This window comes from Psammomys obesus, unplaced genomic scaffold, assembly GCF_907164565.1.
Source record: "Psammomys obesus unplaced genomic scaffold, mPsaObe1.curated_primary_1811, whole genome shotgun sequence".
In the NCBI taxonomy this organism is placed as follows: Eukaryota; Metazoa; Chordata; class Mammalia; order Rodentia; family Muridae; genus Psammomys; species Psammomys obesus.
Window position 1 is genome coordinate 8,900,981 of NW_026596100.1, and position 15,011 is coordinate 8,915,991.

At 38.3% G+C, this 15,011-nt stretch overlaps 1 pseudogene; it reads right to left on the reverse strand.

The window, feature by feature from the left end:
• Positions 1–5,903: 5,903 nt before the first annotated feature.
• LOC129692162 (60S ribosomal protein L32-like) lies at positions 5,904–6,311 on the reverse strand (annotated as a pseudogene).
• Between the last annotated feature and the right edge of the window lie 8,700 nt (positions 6,312–15,011).

Genomic DNA, 15,011 nt, shown 5'->3' on the forward strand with positions numbered 1-15,011 from the left:
GGCTCTCCTTTCACCCATAGAAGTTCTCAAGACAGCTGCCCCGTTGTTGGGTTTCTTGTTCTGAATTTAGTGAGCTGCTGCTGTTGTTACAGTTTTCCATGTACAGTCCTCTTGAAGAACCTGCTGATTCCCTAGCTGTGGGGTTTTCTCCCAACAGGGAAATTCAGTCTGTTATCCCTGGGCACACAGTTCTGTCCTGGAAAGTGAGAGGAGTGCCCAGCAAGTCTCTGGGACAGAGGCTGAGTGCTCCGCTCTGGGCCTGGAGAATGTGCACCTAGGTTGAGTTGGTGCCTGGGGGTGCCGCTCTGGTCTGGAGGCTGTGCACTCCTGTCTAGGCTGGCAACTGAGGGCTCCACTCTGGTCAGGAGGCTGGGCACCTCACTCTGGATGGGAAGCTGTGTGCCCCCATTTGGGATGGCGGCTGCAGGCACCTCACTGGTCTGGATGCTGTGCACCCAGGTCTGGGATGGTGGCTGGGGCGCTGCTTTGTATCAGGAGCTGTACACTTTTCTCTAGACTGGCAACTGAGGGCTCCACTCTGGTCTGGAGGCTGGGCGCCTCACTCTGCATGGGAAACTGTGTCTGCGATGGCGGCTGCGGGCACCGCTCTGGTCCAGACGCTGTGCACCTGGGTCTGGAATGGCGGGTATGGGTGCCACTTTGGCCTAGAGGCTCTATGCTCTGATCTGGGCTGGCAGTGTATGTCCCCTTCTGGGCCAGAGGCTGTGCACACCTCTCTGGGCTGGCACTAAGGGCTCTGCTCTGTGTCAGAGGCTTGGCGCCTTACTCTGAGCCAGAGGCTGTGTGTCCTGGTCCTGGATGGTGGCTGGGGACTCCACAGGAGCCTGTTTGTGCTGATCTCGGGCGGAGGGTGCCTCCGTTGGTCCGCAGGACCTTTACCAGATATTGACTGGGTGACCTGAGGTCGGTCCCAATTAATTTCCACACCGTAGGCTTTCCTCTCGCCTGGCAATCATGAACACTGGTGTTTTAGGTCCCTGGGTTCAGTCTCCTGGTCACTGTGCCAACACTGCTGTCCCGTTCCTCAGACACAGTGTCCTCCCAGCGCCACCATCTTCCCGTCTCAATTAAATTTTTATTTATTACAATTTATTCACTTTGTATCCCAGCTGTAACCCCCTCCCTCATCCCTTCCCAGTCCTCCATTCCTGCCTCATCTCCTCCAATGCTCCTCCCCAAGTCCAGTGATAAGGGAGGTCCTCCTCCCTTTCCATCTGACCCTACTCTATCAGGTCAACGGGACTGGCTGCATTGTGTTACTCTGTGGGCTAGTGAGGCTGCTCCCCCCTCAGGAGGAGGTTATCAAAGAGCCAGCCACTGAGTTCATGTCAGGGACAGTCTGCGTTCCCACTAATAGGGACCCACTTGCATACTGAGCTGCAATGGGCTACAACTGTTCAGGGGTTCTAGATTATCTCCATACATGTTTATTGGTTAGATTATCAGTTCTCAGAAAAGACCTCTGGGGCCAGATTTTTTGGTTCTCTTGCTCAACTTGTGGAGCTCCTGTCCCTTCCATTCCTTTCTATCTCCACCTTCTTTTATAAGATTCACTGCACTCGATGATATCATAGTATACTTGAGTGACCCCCAAAATTCCACCAGGGAACTGTTACAGCTGATAAACACCTTCAGCAAAGTGGCTGGATACAAAATTAACTAAAAAAAAAAAATCAGTAACCCTCCTGTATACAAAAGACATAAAGGCTGATAAAGAAATTAAGGAAACAGCACCCTTCATAATAGCCACAAAGGACATAAAGTACCTTGGTGTACCCCTAACCAAGCAAGTCAAAGACCTGTATGAAAAAAATTTTCCAGTCTCTGAAGAAAGAATTAGAAGAAGATATCAGAAGATGGAAAGATCTCCCATGCTCATGGCTTGGCAGGATTAATATAGCAAAAATGGCTGTCTTACCAAAAGCCATCTACAGATTCACTGCAATTCCCATCAAATTATCAACACAATTCTTTACAGACCTTGAAAGAAAAATTCTCAACTTCGTATGGAATAACAAGAAACCCAGAATTGCTAAATCAATTCTCTACAATAGAAGATCTTGTGGAGGTATCTCCATTCCTGATCTCAAGCTGTAATATAGAGCAACAATAATAAAACTGTATGGTACTGGCATAAAAACCAACTGGTGGATCAATGGAATAGAATAGAAGACCCTGAAATAAATACACACACTTCTGGACACCTGATTTTTGACAAAGAAGCCAAAACCATTCAATGAAAAAAATACAGCATCTTCAACAAATGATGCTGGTCTACACTGTATGTCTCCATGCAGAAAAATGAAAATAGATCCCTATTTATCACCCTGCACAAAACTAAAGTCCAAGTGGATCAAAGATCTCATCATAAAACCAAACACACTAAACCGCTTAGAAGAAAAAGTGGGGAAGAGCCTTGAACTCATTGTCACAGGAGACAACTTCCTGAACAGAACACCAACAGCACAGGCTCTAAGATCAATAATCAATAAATGGGACCTCATGAAATTGAAATCCTTCTGTAAAGCAAAGGATACTGTCAGAACAAAACAACTGCCTACAGATTGGGAGAGGATTTTCACCAACCCTATATCTGACAGAGGGCTAATATTCAGTATATAAAAAGAACTCAAGAAGCTAAACAGCAGCATATCAAATAATCCAATTAAAAAATGGGGTACAGTGTTCAACAGAGAATTTTCAACAGAGGAACACTGAATGGCAGAAAAACACTTAAAGAAATGCTCAACATCCTTAGTCATCAGGGAAATGCAAATCAAAACAACCCTGAGATTTCACCTTACACCCATCAGAATGGCTAAGATAAAAAACTCAAGTGATAACACATGCTGGAGAAGTTGTGGAGAAAGGGGAACCCTCCTCCATTGCTGGTAGGAATGTAAACTTATACAACCACTTTGGAAATCAATCTGGCGCTTTCTCAGACAATTAGGAGTAATAGTGTTTCCTCAAGATCCAGCTATACCACTCCTAGGCATATATCCAGAAGATGCTCAAGTATACAATAAGGACATTTGCTCAACCATGTTTGTAGCAGCTCTATTTGTAATAGCCACAAGCTAAAAACCACTCAGATGCCCCTCAACTGAGGAATGGATACAGAAATTGTGGTACATTTACACAATGAAATATTACTCAGCGATAAAAAACAATGAAATCATGAAAATTGTTAAATTTTCATGCAGCAGGCAAATTGTTAAAACTGGAAAAGATCATCCTGAGCAAGGCATCCCAGAAGCAAAAAGACACAGGGTATATACTCACTCATAAGTGGATATTAAACATATAATATAGGATACACCTACTAAAATCTGTACACCTAAAGAAACCTAATCAAGGAGGACTCTGGATAAATGCTCAAACCCCATACAGAAAGGCAAAGAAGATGGACATCAGAAGGAGAAAACAGGGAACAGTACAGGAGCCTGCAACAGAGGACTTCTGAAAGGCTCTACCCTGCAGACTATTAAAGCAGATGCTGAGACTTATGGTCAAACTTTGGGCAGAGTGAGAAGAATTTCCTGAAAGATGTAGGAAATAGTAAGAATTGGAGAGGACAGGAGCTCCACAAGGAGAGCAACAGAACCAAAAAATCTGGGCACAGGGGACTTTTTGGAGACTGATTGATGGAGATAAACTACAAACCCTGCACAGATGTTGCCCATGGCAGGTTAGTGTTCAAGTGGGTTCAATGGCAATGGGAACAGGGACTGTCTCTGACATCAACTGATTGGCCTGCTCTTTGATCACCTCCTCTTGAGAGGGAGCAACCTTACCAGGCCACATAGAAAGACAGTTCAGCTACTCCTGATGAGACCTGATAGACTATTTTTAGAAGGAAGGAAAGGAAGACCTCCCCTATCAGTGGACTTGGGGAGGGGCATGCATGGAGAAGGGAGAGGGAGGTTGGGTTTGGGAGGAGGGAGGGAGAGGGCTACAGGGGGATACAAAGTGAATAAAGGGTAATTAATAAAAATTAAAATAAAAAAATGAAAAAAGAAAAAGATTCCCTGCACTCTGCCCAAAGTTTGGCTATGCGTCTCAGCATCTGGTTTGATACCCTGCTGGGTAGAGTTTTTCAGAGGCCCTTTGTGGTAGGCTCCTGTCCTGTTCCCTGTTTTCTCCCTCTTTTGTTGTCTATCCCATTTGCCTTTCTGAATGAGGATTGAGCATTTTAACCAGGGTCCTCCTTCTTGCTTAGCCTGGAGAGATGGCTCAGCCATTAAAGACTAGGCTCACAACCAAAAATGGAACATTTCTTTTAATGTTTCTTGACCAATTCTGTTTCACCTTTTGAGAACTCGCTGTTTAGTTCTGTACCTGCAGAACTAAACATAAATATAAATAGCTTTTGGTTATTTATATTCTAATTAATAAATATCTATTAGAGGTATAATTCATAAGTATCTTTTATCACACTATAGGCTGCTGCCTTGCTGAATGACAGTATACTTTATTGCACAAAAATTTTCAGGTTAATGAAGCCTATTTCTTAACTGTTGATATTAGTGCTTGTGTTATCTACACCCTATGCAGAATGTCCTTTCTGTGTCTATGAGTACAAGCACATGCCCCAGTTCCTACCCTTTCAGCTATTGATTAAGGTCATTAATGCATATGGTATTGAGTTATAAATATAGACATATTTTCCTTCTACACACAGCCATCAAGTTTGACTAGCACTCTTTGCTATCTTTTCTCCAGGGTTTACTTCTTGTTTCTTTATTTAGAAATAGGTTTTTATAGGTATGTAGATTTAGGTCTGGAACTTCATTTCAATTCTGTTAATCAAGAGTTTGTTATTATGCCAGCATCGTGTTGTTCTTCTTACTATCGTTCTGTAATACAATTTGAAATCTTCATTTGTTTAGTTTTGTTGTCTGGTGGTAATAGGGATAGGTCCAGGGCCTTGTACATGCTAAGAAAGTACTCTGTGCCAGCCACAATTCCTTAGACAGTGCTCTAATAAATGTCTGTGTAATTCTTATTTTCTTTTTTTTTATTTTTTATTAATTTATTACAATTTATTCACTTAGTATCCCAGCTGGAGCCCCCGCCCTTTCAAGACTGACTTCCCAGACTCCCTTCTCCCAGACAGAGCACCTCCCACAGGTTACACTATCTCCACAATGATGGCCTTAGCTGGGGGTAAAACATTCCTACAAATGAACCTGTGGGAGTAACTTTCTATGGTGACTCCACACCATAGAAAGAACCTCCCAGAATTGTTTTAAACTACAGCATAGCAAAATTATATTTGAAATCACTTAAACATAATTTTATACCAGAAGAACTACAATTTCAAGGCTCAACAACTTTAGCAGTCCAGTAAATTTCAATTTTCCTTTTTTAAATTCTAGTTTAGTAGTATGAAGACATCTTTGTAAAGTATTTCCATTTCAAATAGCCACATTTGAAGAATACTTTCTATCTGTTGTAAACTTTCTTTTCTTTTCTTTTCTTTCTTTTTTTTTTTTTTTTTTTGCATGTTTAAGACATGGATGTAAATATCTTCCTACTAATTATTTTGAAAATGAAAATTTTTGTCTTGGGAACTAAAAAGAAAATTATCTAAATCTACTTTTAAAAAGATAGACTAGGGTCAGATCGAAGATGACGAGAACCTCCCTTATCAGTAGACTTGGAAAGGAGTACGGGAGGAGAAGAGGGAGAAAGGGTGGGGTCGGGAGGGGATGAGGGAGGGGACTACAGCTGGGATACAAAGTGAATAAACTGTAATAAACAAAAAAGAAAAATGAAAAAATATGCTGATAATGTTAATATTATTACAATTCTTTTTATTTTTTTCTGTGTCGGATTTTGTGGTTTTATTTTAAACACAAAACATGGACACACTCCATCTACTCATTTTCTTATCTGTGTAGCTTGGCATTGGGATTGGTGATTCTGTTGGCCAAATGTGTTGCACTTTCTACCATGCCTTATAGGTTCTTGAAGGAAATATTGTGAGCAGTTTCAGCACAGTAAGATATCTTGCCCATCAGTAGCACTTCCAGATCCTTGACACAGAGCACCAGAAACTTGCGGAAGCTGCTACACAGTATGTATGTGGTTTTCTTGTTGCTCCGGTAACCAATATTGTGCGTAAGGAACTGGCCCTTGAATCTTCTCCGACCCCTGTTGTTGATAACTCTGGGTTTCCACCACTTTTGCTTAGTTTTGACATATTGGTCTGACTGGGGCCTGATGAACTTCTTGGTCCTCTCTTTGACATTCTTGGGCTTCACCAGAGGCCAGAGGGCAGCCATGATGATGTAGAAGAGATGGTGGCCATCTGGTAGGTAGGCACCGAGGAAGAAGGAAGCTTATTACAATTCTTTAATGTGAACTTTGCAAAACAGGATAGCTAATTATCTATATTTAAATTAAGAAACTCCTGACAAGAATGATTCCAACTGGAGTTCACAATGTATGATTACTTAGAGGGAAATACATAAAGCTCTCCTTGACTTTTTATGGTAATTATACTTCCTTTATGCTAGCATATAATGTTCAAATGATGATATCATAAGAAATTCTTTCCTGTTTTTTTAACTGCTGGGAAAATTACTTTGGATGTTGTCACCAATGTGTGTGTGCATGTGTGTGTATGTGTGTGTGCCTAATGTACATATATGTAGAAATAGAGAGAGAGGGACAGAGAATGAGAGAGACCACTGTTGCTATTCCCACTGCATTAATTTCAGCACATGCTTCCTTTTTGTTTCTTTTTTTTAAATTTATTTTTAAATTTTTTATTATTTTTTTGTCTTTTTATTTTTAATTATACTTTATTTACTTTGTATCCCCCCTCTAGTTCCTTCCCTCCTCCCCTCCCAATCCCTTTCTTCCTTTCCCTTCTCCACACACTCCCTCCCCAAGTCCACTGGTAGGGGAGGGTTTCTTTTTCTTCCTTCTGATCTCAGTCTGTTAGGTCTCATCAGGAGTGGCTGCATTGTCTTCCTCTGTGGCCTGGTAAGGCTGCTCCCCCCTCAGGGGGAGGTGATCAAAGAGCAGGCCAATCAGTTCATGTCAGAAGCAGTCCCTGTTCCCATTACTATGTAAGCCACTTGGACACTGAACTGCCATGGGCTAAAACTGTGAAGGGGTTCTAGGTTATCTCCATGCATGGTACTTGTTTGGAGTATAAGTCTCAGGAAAGACCCCTCTGCTCAAATTTTTTGGTTCTGTTGCTCTCCTTGTGGACCTCCTGTCCTCTCCAGCTCTTACTATTATTTCCCACTTCTTTCATAAGATTCCCTGCATTCTGCCCAAAGTTTGGCCATAAGTCTCAACATCTGCTTTGATAGTCTGCAGCTCAATTCCAAAAATGTTTTATTATTATCAGTTATTTTAAACGGAAAATTCTCAATTGAGGAATATCGAATGCCATAGAAGCACTTAAAGGAATGTCCAATGTCCTTAGTCATCAGGGAGATGAAAATCAAAACAACCCTGAGATCTCACCTTACACCCATTAGAATGGCTAAGATCAAAAACTAAAGTGACAATACATGCTGGAGAGGTTGTGGAGAAAGGGGAACCCTTCTCCATTGCTGGTGGGAATGTAAACTTGTATAGTATAAACTTTCTCAAACCTGGCCAATAATTTAGATTTTCTTGCTCAGATTAAAGATACAGGTTTTTAGTCTTATTCCTTACATTACAGGATGGTACTACACTGATATTCAGTCATGTTTACTTGAAAATGAGAAAGATTTTTTTCTGAGGGAAAAAATGGTTAGCTCCTCATTTGCTCATTTTTCCTTCCTTATAGACATGATGACAACAGCCATAAAATTTTTGCTATGTGAATGAAGGGCCATATGACTCATCTGGACCATGGGAATGTCGTTGGGAACATTCCCTTGTACTGTCTCCAATGTGAGGCACTCAGGAGTTACAGTATTTATTTCCCCATTTTTCATACCTACACACCACGAAACGTATTAATCTTAGGAAGAAGAGAGAATCTTGCCTAGTATATTCAGATTTTTTTTTTTATATTAGAGTCTGTTGATCAGTACAGCTATATTTAATGCAATGTCCTGACATAATAATTACCATTACAGAGTTCTGGGGGACTTTTGGAAAATCAAATGCATTTCCTTCATCTTTAAGAATAATTACTTCTATTAAAGTATACAAATAGGCAAACATGACATAATTCAATTTAATGTTTATCAATTTCTTTTGACTCACTTTTCTATCATTTAGTATGTTTTAAGATATGGTATGTCTTAGGATACAAGCCAATAAATTTTCATTTGTATAGTCCTGAGTTTTTTAATTAATGAAATCTCTTCATTAAAACAACTCACATAAATTTATGAAATTTCTATAGATTTAAAAATATAAGCCATTAAGAGAATTGAAATGTCTTAGAAGATATGAAAGCAGAGAAAAACATAAGAAAGAAGAAAGACGAGAGAAGAAGAAAAAATACGTGTTATTGTGTTCCATTATCTCCTTCAGTAGATTAATGGTAGTGAATGCACTCAAGAATCTGTGGAGAAGCAGAAATTAATGAGAATATTAAATGATTCAAATTAGGAAGAGGCTGAGCAGTGAGTAAAATACTTCAGAATGTCGTGGTTATCATTTGTGTTTTTACCACTGATTGTTCTGGAACTTTTAGGGTAATACTGGGGGAAAATAGTGGCATGTTGATAGATATAGTTATAAAGGCATTTATCTGTAAACTTAACCTTAGTTCTAATATGTGAACATCCAAGGTACATATGGCAGAGTTGTTATGATTCTCACTGCTACAACTGCCTATTTTCTTAAGAACACAGTAAATATTTGACATTCTCAAAGGAGACTCACCAGGAATGAATCCCTGTGCTTTAGGCATGAATCTGGACCGTGGTTTCTCTTAAAGAACCTCATATACAGAAAATGGCTTCTAATTGTGCAATGTTTTATGTTTTATATGATGTTAGTTGCATGTCTTTGAGATCTTTGAATGTATTTTGCTCCTTTATGGCACCCAGGCAGGGAAAGTTAATATGTCAATGAAATAAAAGAGAATCCTATAACTATTAAGCAGATTTGCTAAGACTCTGCACTTTTTGTCAGTGCACTTGATGTGTGGCTTAAATCAATTTGTCTGGGTTTGGATTTAGGACAGGTACATTTCTAAATCAAAACAAAGGGACAGTTGGACATGGAAGTTGTGTTCTTTTCAGTAGATAAAACTGAGAAGATTTTCATTAGTATATTTGCATAGAAAAGTGCTGTATTTCATAGCATCATATACTTCATTGATCAAAGCAAATGTTTACATAAAATCAGTTAAGAGAGAGAGGTGCATTTGGGTGAATAATTCACAAATCCACTAGCATATAGTTAAAATATTCATCTTGCATTACTCATATATATGTATTGATAGATAGATATTGTTTTGGATCCTGACACTTAAGAACACAACCGAATAAATCTTATAAATGAACACATAGCATTAGAAGTTTTTCTGTATTAGATAAAAATAAAATTCATATTTAGTGCACATATGCCTATAATTCAAGTATGTGGGAGTGGAAGGCAAGAAAGTCTGAAGTTCAGTGCTATCCTCAGCTGCATAGGGAGATCAAGTTTGGAATGGGTTGTATAAGACACTGTCTTAAAAGACAAACACCAACAAATTTCATTTTCTAAAAACAGCTATTTGTAAAATAAAGTAAATGTATATGTAAAGGTGCACACATATTATAATTTTTATTTTTCACATTATTATTATTATTATTATTACAAATTATTCACATTGTATCCTGGTTGTAGCTCCTTCCCTCATCCACTCCTGGTCCGCCCTCTGTTCTTTATCCTCCCTTGCACACATATTTTATAGTAATTATTTTAAAGAGTGAACAATTTCTTTCACAATAAATATCAATTTGTCTGGAGAAATTTAAATTAGGATAATGCATACTTTTCCATTTATACGTATATGAAGAATAATTGGATGTTTTCCTAATGTGTATCTATTAGAAGAGCCGTAACGATGTTATGAAAAACAGCAGGGGTGTGCCTTCATGCCTTCAATACAGTTAACAATTCATAGTTCTTAAAGTGATCTATAGATTTGATGTAATCCTACCAAAATTACAATTTTCACAAAATGCAGCATATCCTAAAACTGATATGGACTATAGTGTCCGTAAACAGGTAAACCATTGTTGAAGAAGTAGAACAACGTTTACACAGCTAATGTAAACCAATGTAATATAATGGCAGAGAAGGGACCCATCCAAATAAAACAGAAGGTCCAGCCAATGCATATGTAAACGTTCAAATAATGAGCATAAGTTCCAAAGATATAAAATGGAAAAAATCAGTGTAAATTTACATGTCATGCTATAAATTGGAACTTCATGTCCTGTTTTCAAAAAACCTAACTCCAATGGCTTAAAGATCAAGCTTTTAAAGTGCAGAAACTACTAGGGAAAAAAAAAAAATTAACCTTGGCTTAAGCGTAATTATCAGAATAGGGATACACAAAGAAATCAAAACTAAAGCAAAAATATGTGATTTGTACCACTTCAAACTATAGACTATGTTCAACAAAGAAAACATAAAAGTATTTGAAAGAACATCCTAGGGAATTGGTTAAATTACTTTTGAAACATATAATTAATGAGAGATAAGTCCTAAATGATAAAAGGAAGTTTTGTAACTCTTAGGAAGAAAATAATGGAGAGGACCTAGACCTCCTGCTCAGATATTGCCCATAGGCAGCTCAGTCTTCATGTTGGTGCCCTGGTCAGAGGAGCAGGGGCTACCTCTGACATGAAGTCTGTTGCCTGCCCTTTGTTCACTTCTCAGTGGCGATGCAGCCATGCCAGGCCACAGAGGTAAAGGACCAGGCAGTCTTAATGAGACTTGATAGGCTTGGATCAGATAATAGGGGAGGAGTACACCCCCATTTTGGAGCACTAGGGAAGGAATATAGGGGGGGGGAAGGAGGGAAGGTGGGACTAGGAGGAGATGAAGGACGGGACTACAGTCTGGATACAAAGTGAATAAATTGTAAAAACTAATAAAATAAAACTGCTTAAAGCTAAAAAAAAATGACCATTAGATGTGGATACATAGATGAGTGGCCCATAGCTATATGTAATAGTACCCAGAACATTAATCAATGGAAATAAAATCGAAAGTAAGAGACAGTATATTCGATCATTTATAACACAATGAAAGAATTGGTCATGAAGCCCAACATCTAACAAGCAATCTCTTTGCAACTGTTACCTGCTGAGAGAGGGCAAAATTACATTTTACCAATGGAGTGAAACTTGATATATCATAACAACCACACATGGGACAGGACTCATGTTCAAGAATAGCTGACCAACACAAAAGATTCCACAAGTGTGTGTGTGTGTGTGTGTGTGTGTGTGTGTGTGTGCTTTTTTGTTACTGATTTTTTTGAGACAGAACATGAAGGCATGTGGGTGGAGAGTAACTGGGAGGAGTTGAGGGAGAGGAAAAATGATCAAAATGTGTTGTATAAGCCCATGGCAGTTCAATATCCAAGTGGGTTCCATTGTAATAGGAACAGGGACTGTCTCTGACATGAACTGATTGGCCTGCTTCTTAATTACCTCCCCCCTGAAGAGGAAGCAACATTACCAGGCCACAGAAGAAGACAACACAGCTACTCCTGATGAGACCTAATTCACTAGGATCAGAAGGAAGGAAAAGAAGTCCTCCCCTACCAGTGGACTTGGGGAGAGGCATGCATGCAGAGGGTGGAGGAAGGAAGGGATTGGGATGGGAGGAGGGAGAGAACCACGGGGAGGGGGAGATACAAAGTGAATAAAGTGTAATTAATAAAGAAACACACACACACACACACACATACACACACACACACAATTTAAATGTAGATTGAGGTAGTTTCAGCCCCAAGATCTTTAATCATTCACTGTACTGGATCCTTGTGCTTATATGTAGAATCAACAAAAGTAGGATCCATAGAAAGGAAAGACAGACATTTCAGAAAGACTTTGCTAGAAGCAGCTTTCAGTCCTGTGCAATGAAACAATTCAGAGCTCTAATATAAACCATGGATGCTCTAGTAATAACACTGCACATTATGCTGTAAAAATGCTAAAAAGTGAGTCTTAATACTTAAAGTAAGTATTATTACAGACACAGACACACACACACAAAGTGACCAGTCTATTAATGTTACAAGATTCTTGTAGCCATCACACATCACAGAGTGCTATAAATTCTAAACCACAGAGAAACTAAAAGGCACTGAGATGTTTTCTGTTGTCAGGAAGTGGGAAGGAAACGATGTTTCCTCCATATCTCCTTGCACTCAGTGATAGATTCTCAAAGTTCCCCTGTGACAAATATAATCAAGTAACAGTCTGGTTCCATTTTACAGATCTGAGAATTTTATTTTCTTTTTATCTTTATATTTATGAAGATAGCTTCATCTACTCCTAAAGTATTCTAGGAAGAACATTCCTAGTCCTTGAAACTTTGAGGTGCAGGCCTTATCATTCCCTGAACTTGTAGTACATTGTTCAGATTCCTTATTAAAACAAGTATTGTAATGGTTCCTTTGCAAACAAGACATTTATTTTAAAATTAAATCATAATTTATCCAAATATTTATAAATAATACCTTCAGTAACATCTTGGAAGACTTCAGGATGCATTTTACAATAATAAAATTTAGTAATCTGGTTGATACCTAATGTTGCTTAGTATTTGGGAAGTGTTTGTCATATTCTACGCCTGTCTTCCTGACACATGAATATGCTTTAGATGAAGCCTCCTTTATTGTGCGTTTTACATTCTTCAGTTAGTCTAAAATGCTCTCTCTCTTTTTAATGCTTTTCTGTTGTACTATATAGATTTTTCTGGAGACATTGAACAACAATTAGAGAATGACAGCATGCCTGCCTTTCCAAAGTTTTCATAACTTGCTCAATGCCTCAACACAAAGATAGGAGGGCATTTTCAAAGTCATCCGGTTTAGTGCTTTAAATTTAGCAGCAGAATTTTTATTTTTCTTCAAATATAATTATATATAGAACAATAATCATTTTAAAATGTAGCAACTTTGTTTTAGGAAGAAGCAAGCTTGGCCTCCTGCCCTGAAGCAAATTCTGGGAAACTTCCAAAGCACGGTTTGATTACTATTGATCTAACTGAGGTGTCTAGTTGTTCTTTTCTAAGGTTATTCTTACTTTTTGACATCTTCTATTGTTTCTTCTATAAACTAAAGGGACTGTAACATAGTACTTAATAAAAAATCCAGTAATATTTTTGAAAATATATCATTTATAAAATAAATAGTTTATATCCTGAACCTAAGACTAATCTTCTTTTATTTTTTTTTCTCAATGATTATTTCATGCAATATTTTTTTAGATGTCAGGGAAGACATATATTTCTCTGTAGGAGGTCATATTTCCCTTCAAGAGATATGATATATTTTCAGCTCTGCTTTGATATAGCTGGGTGATACTGTGCCCAGGATACAGAGTGACACTGCCCTGTTTGTGATCAAGAAACAAAAGGGAACTATGAGAAGACTTAAGTAAAGTTTAGTTGCTGATACAAACACTCACTGGAAGATATAAAAATTTTATTTTGTTCTAGTCCTCAGAATTAGAGAGAGAAAAAAACATACAAAGCAAGAGAGAAGAGGAAGCTGATTTTATAAAGTACATTTTCTATAAGAATGAATAAGCAAATGTGGTAGCACTTTAAACCCATTCTGACAGCCATCGCCAAAACTATACTGAGTCAAACCAATTAAAAAATCAGTAGCCATAGTGGCCACCCACCCCTTTTTTTGGCCACCATTTTTTAGAGCTAGTGACTCCAAATATTTCATTTTTCAGACTTGAAATACCTGAAATCCCAGGTGGCATTCATTTTTTTCTCCCTCTCTTTTCAAGCTGCACTAGCAGCATTGCTGGAAGTGCAATAATTCTCATGAATTCTCTGGTATACACCCCTCATGAAGTTTCAAGAAGCTGGAGGCATCTGTTCTTGTTTCTGTATATTTTTATATTATCCAATTACTGTTTTAAAAGGAAGAACAGTTAGTGCTCACTCCAAATTGAGAAAAACAGATAAAGTTGACTGGTTTTCAGTGTTCAAGAATTTCTAAACAACCAAAAGCAAGAAAGAGTGAGGGCAAAATCCATCAAAGTAATTGGCCAAATGCAAAATAGAGGTGCCAGTACTCTGATTTTCAAATAAATATTTAATGTTATAAACCCTATAGCTATTAAGTGCTTGAAATGCTATTAAAGAGTTAATAAGATAGCTTACTTGAGTCTTTCTTTAGATTTTCAAACAGCACTGACTGAAAAGACCTTAAAGTTTTTCTCTTTTGTAATAATAAATTTTTATTTCTGTCAATGACCTTCAGGAAAACAGCTTCAAGAACACACAGGGCGTTGAGCAAGCTATGTTTATTATTTCACACAGTGTAAGGGGAAAACCACAGGGGAAGTGAGCTGTATTGTAAAGGGTGTTAAGGATACACCCTTTGATGTTTGAATCCACAAAAACAAGGACTCAGAAGGAGACAGAGAGTCTGTAATTAAGGTAGCGTGTGACACTGACTTCACGTGAGTGGAAGGATGTAGCATTTTGTGGTAGGCACAATAGCTTAGGCCTCTCATCCTCTTTTTTTTTTCCATAGACAAAATTGTTATATAGTCCCTTTTGGTCTTGTTGGAGCATGCTCTAAGGTTGATATTTCAGTTGAAAGGTAAGTGAATGAATGCATAGTGTATGTGTGTAAGTCACACAGTTTATGCATGTGTGTACTGTCAATACATAGACACATGTTTTCATTAGTATCAATGTTAAGGTAGATCATGTCTCTAACTCTAATGTACCACCTTACCAATAATTCTAGACCATTTTTTTCTTTTTGTTTGTTCTTGCCTTCTTTTCTGTTCTTTCTTTTCTTTTTTCTTTTCTTTTTT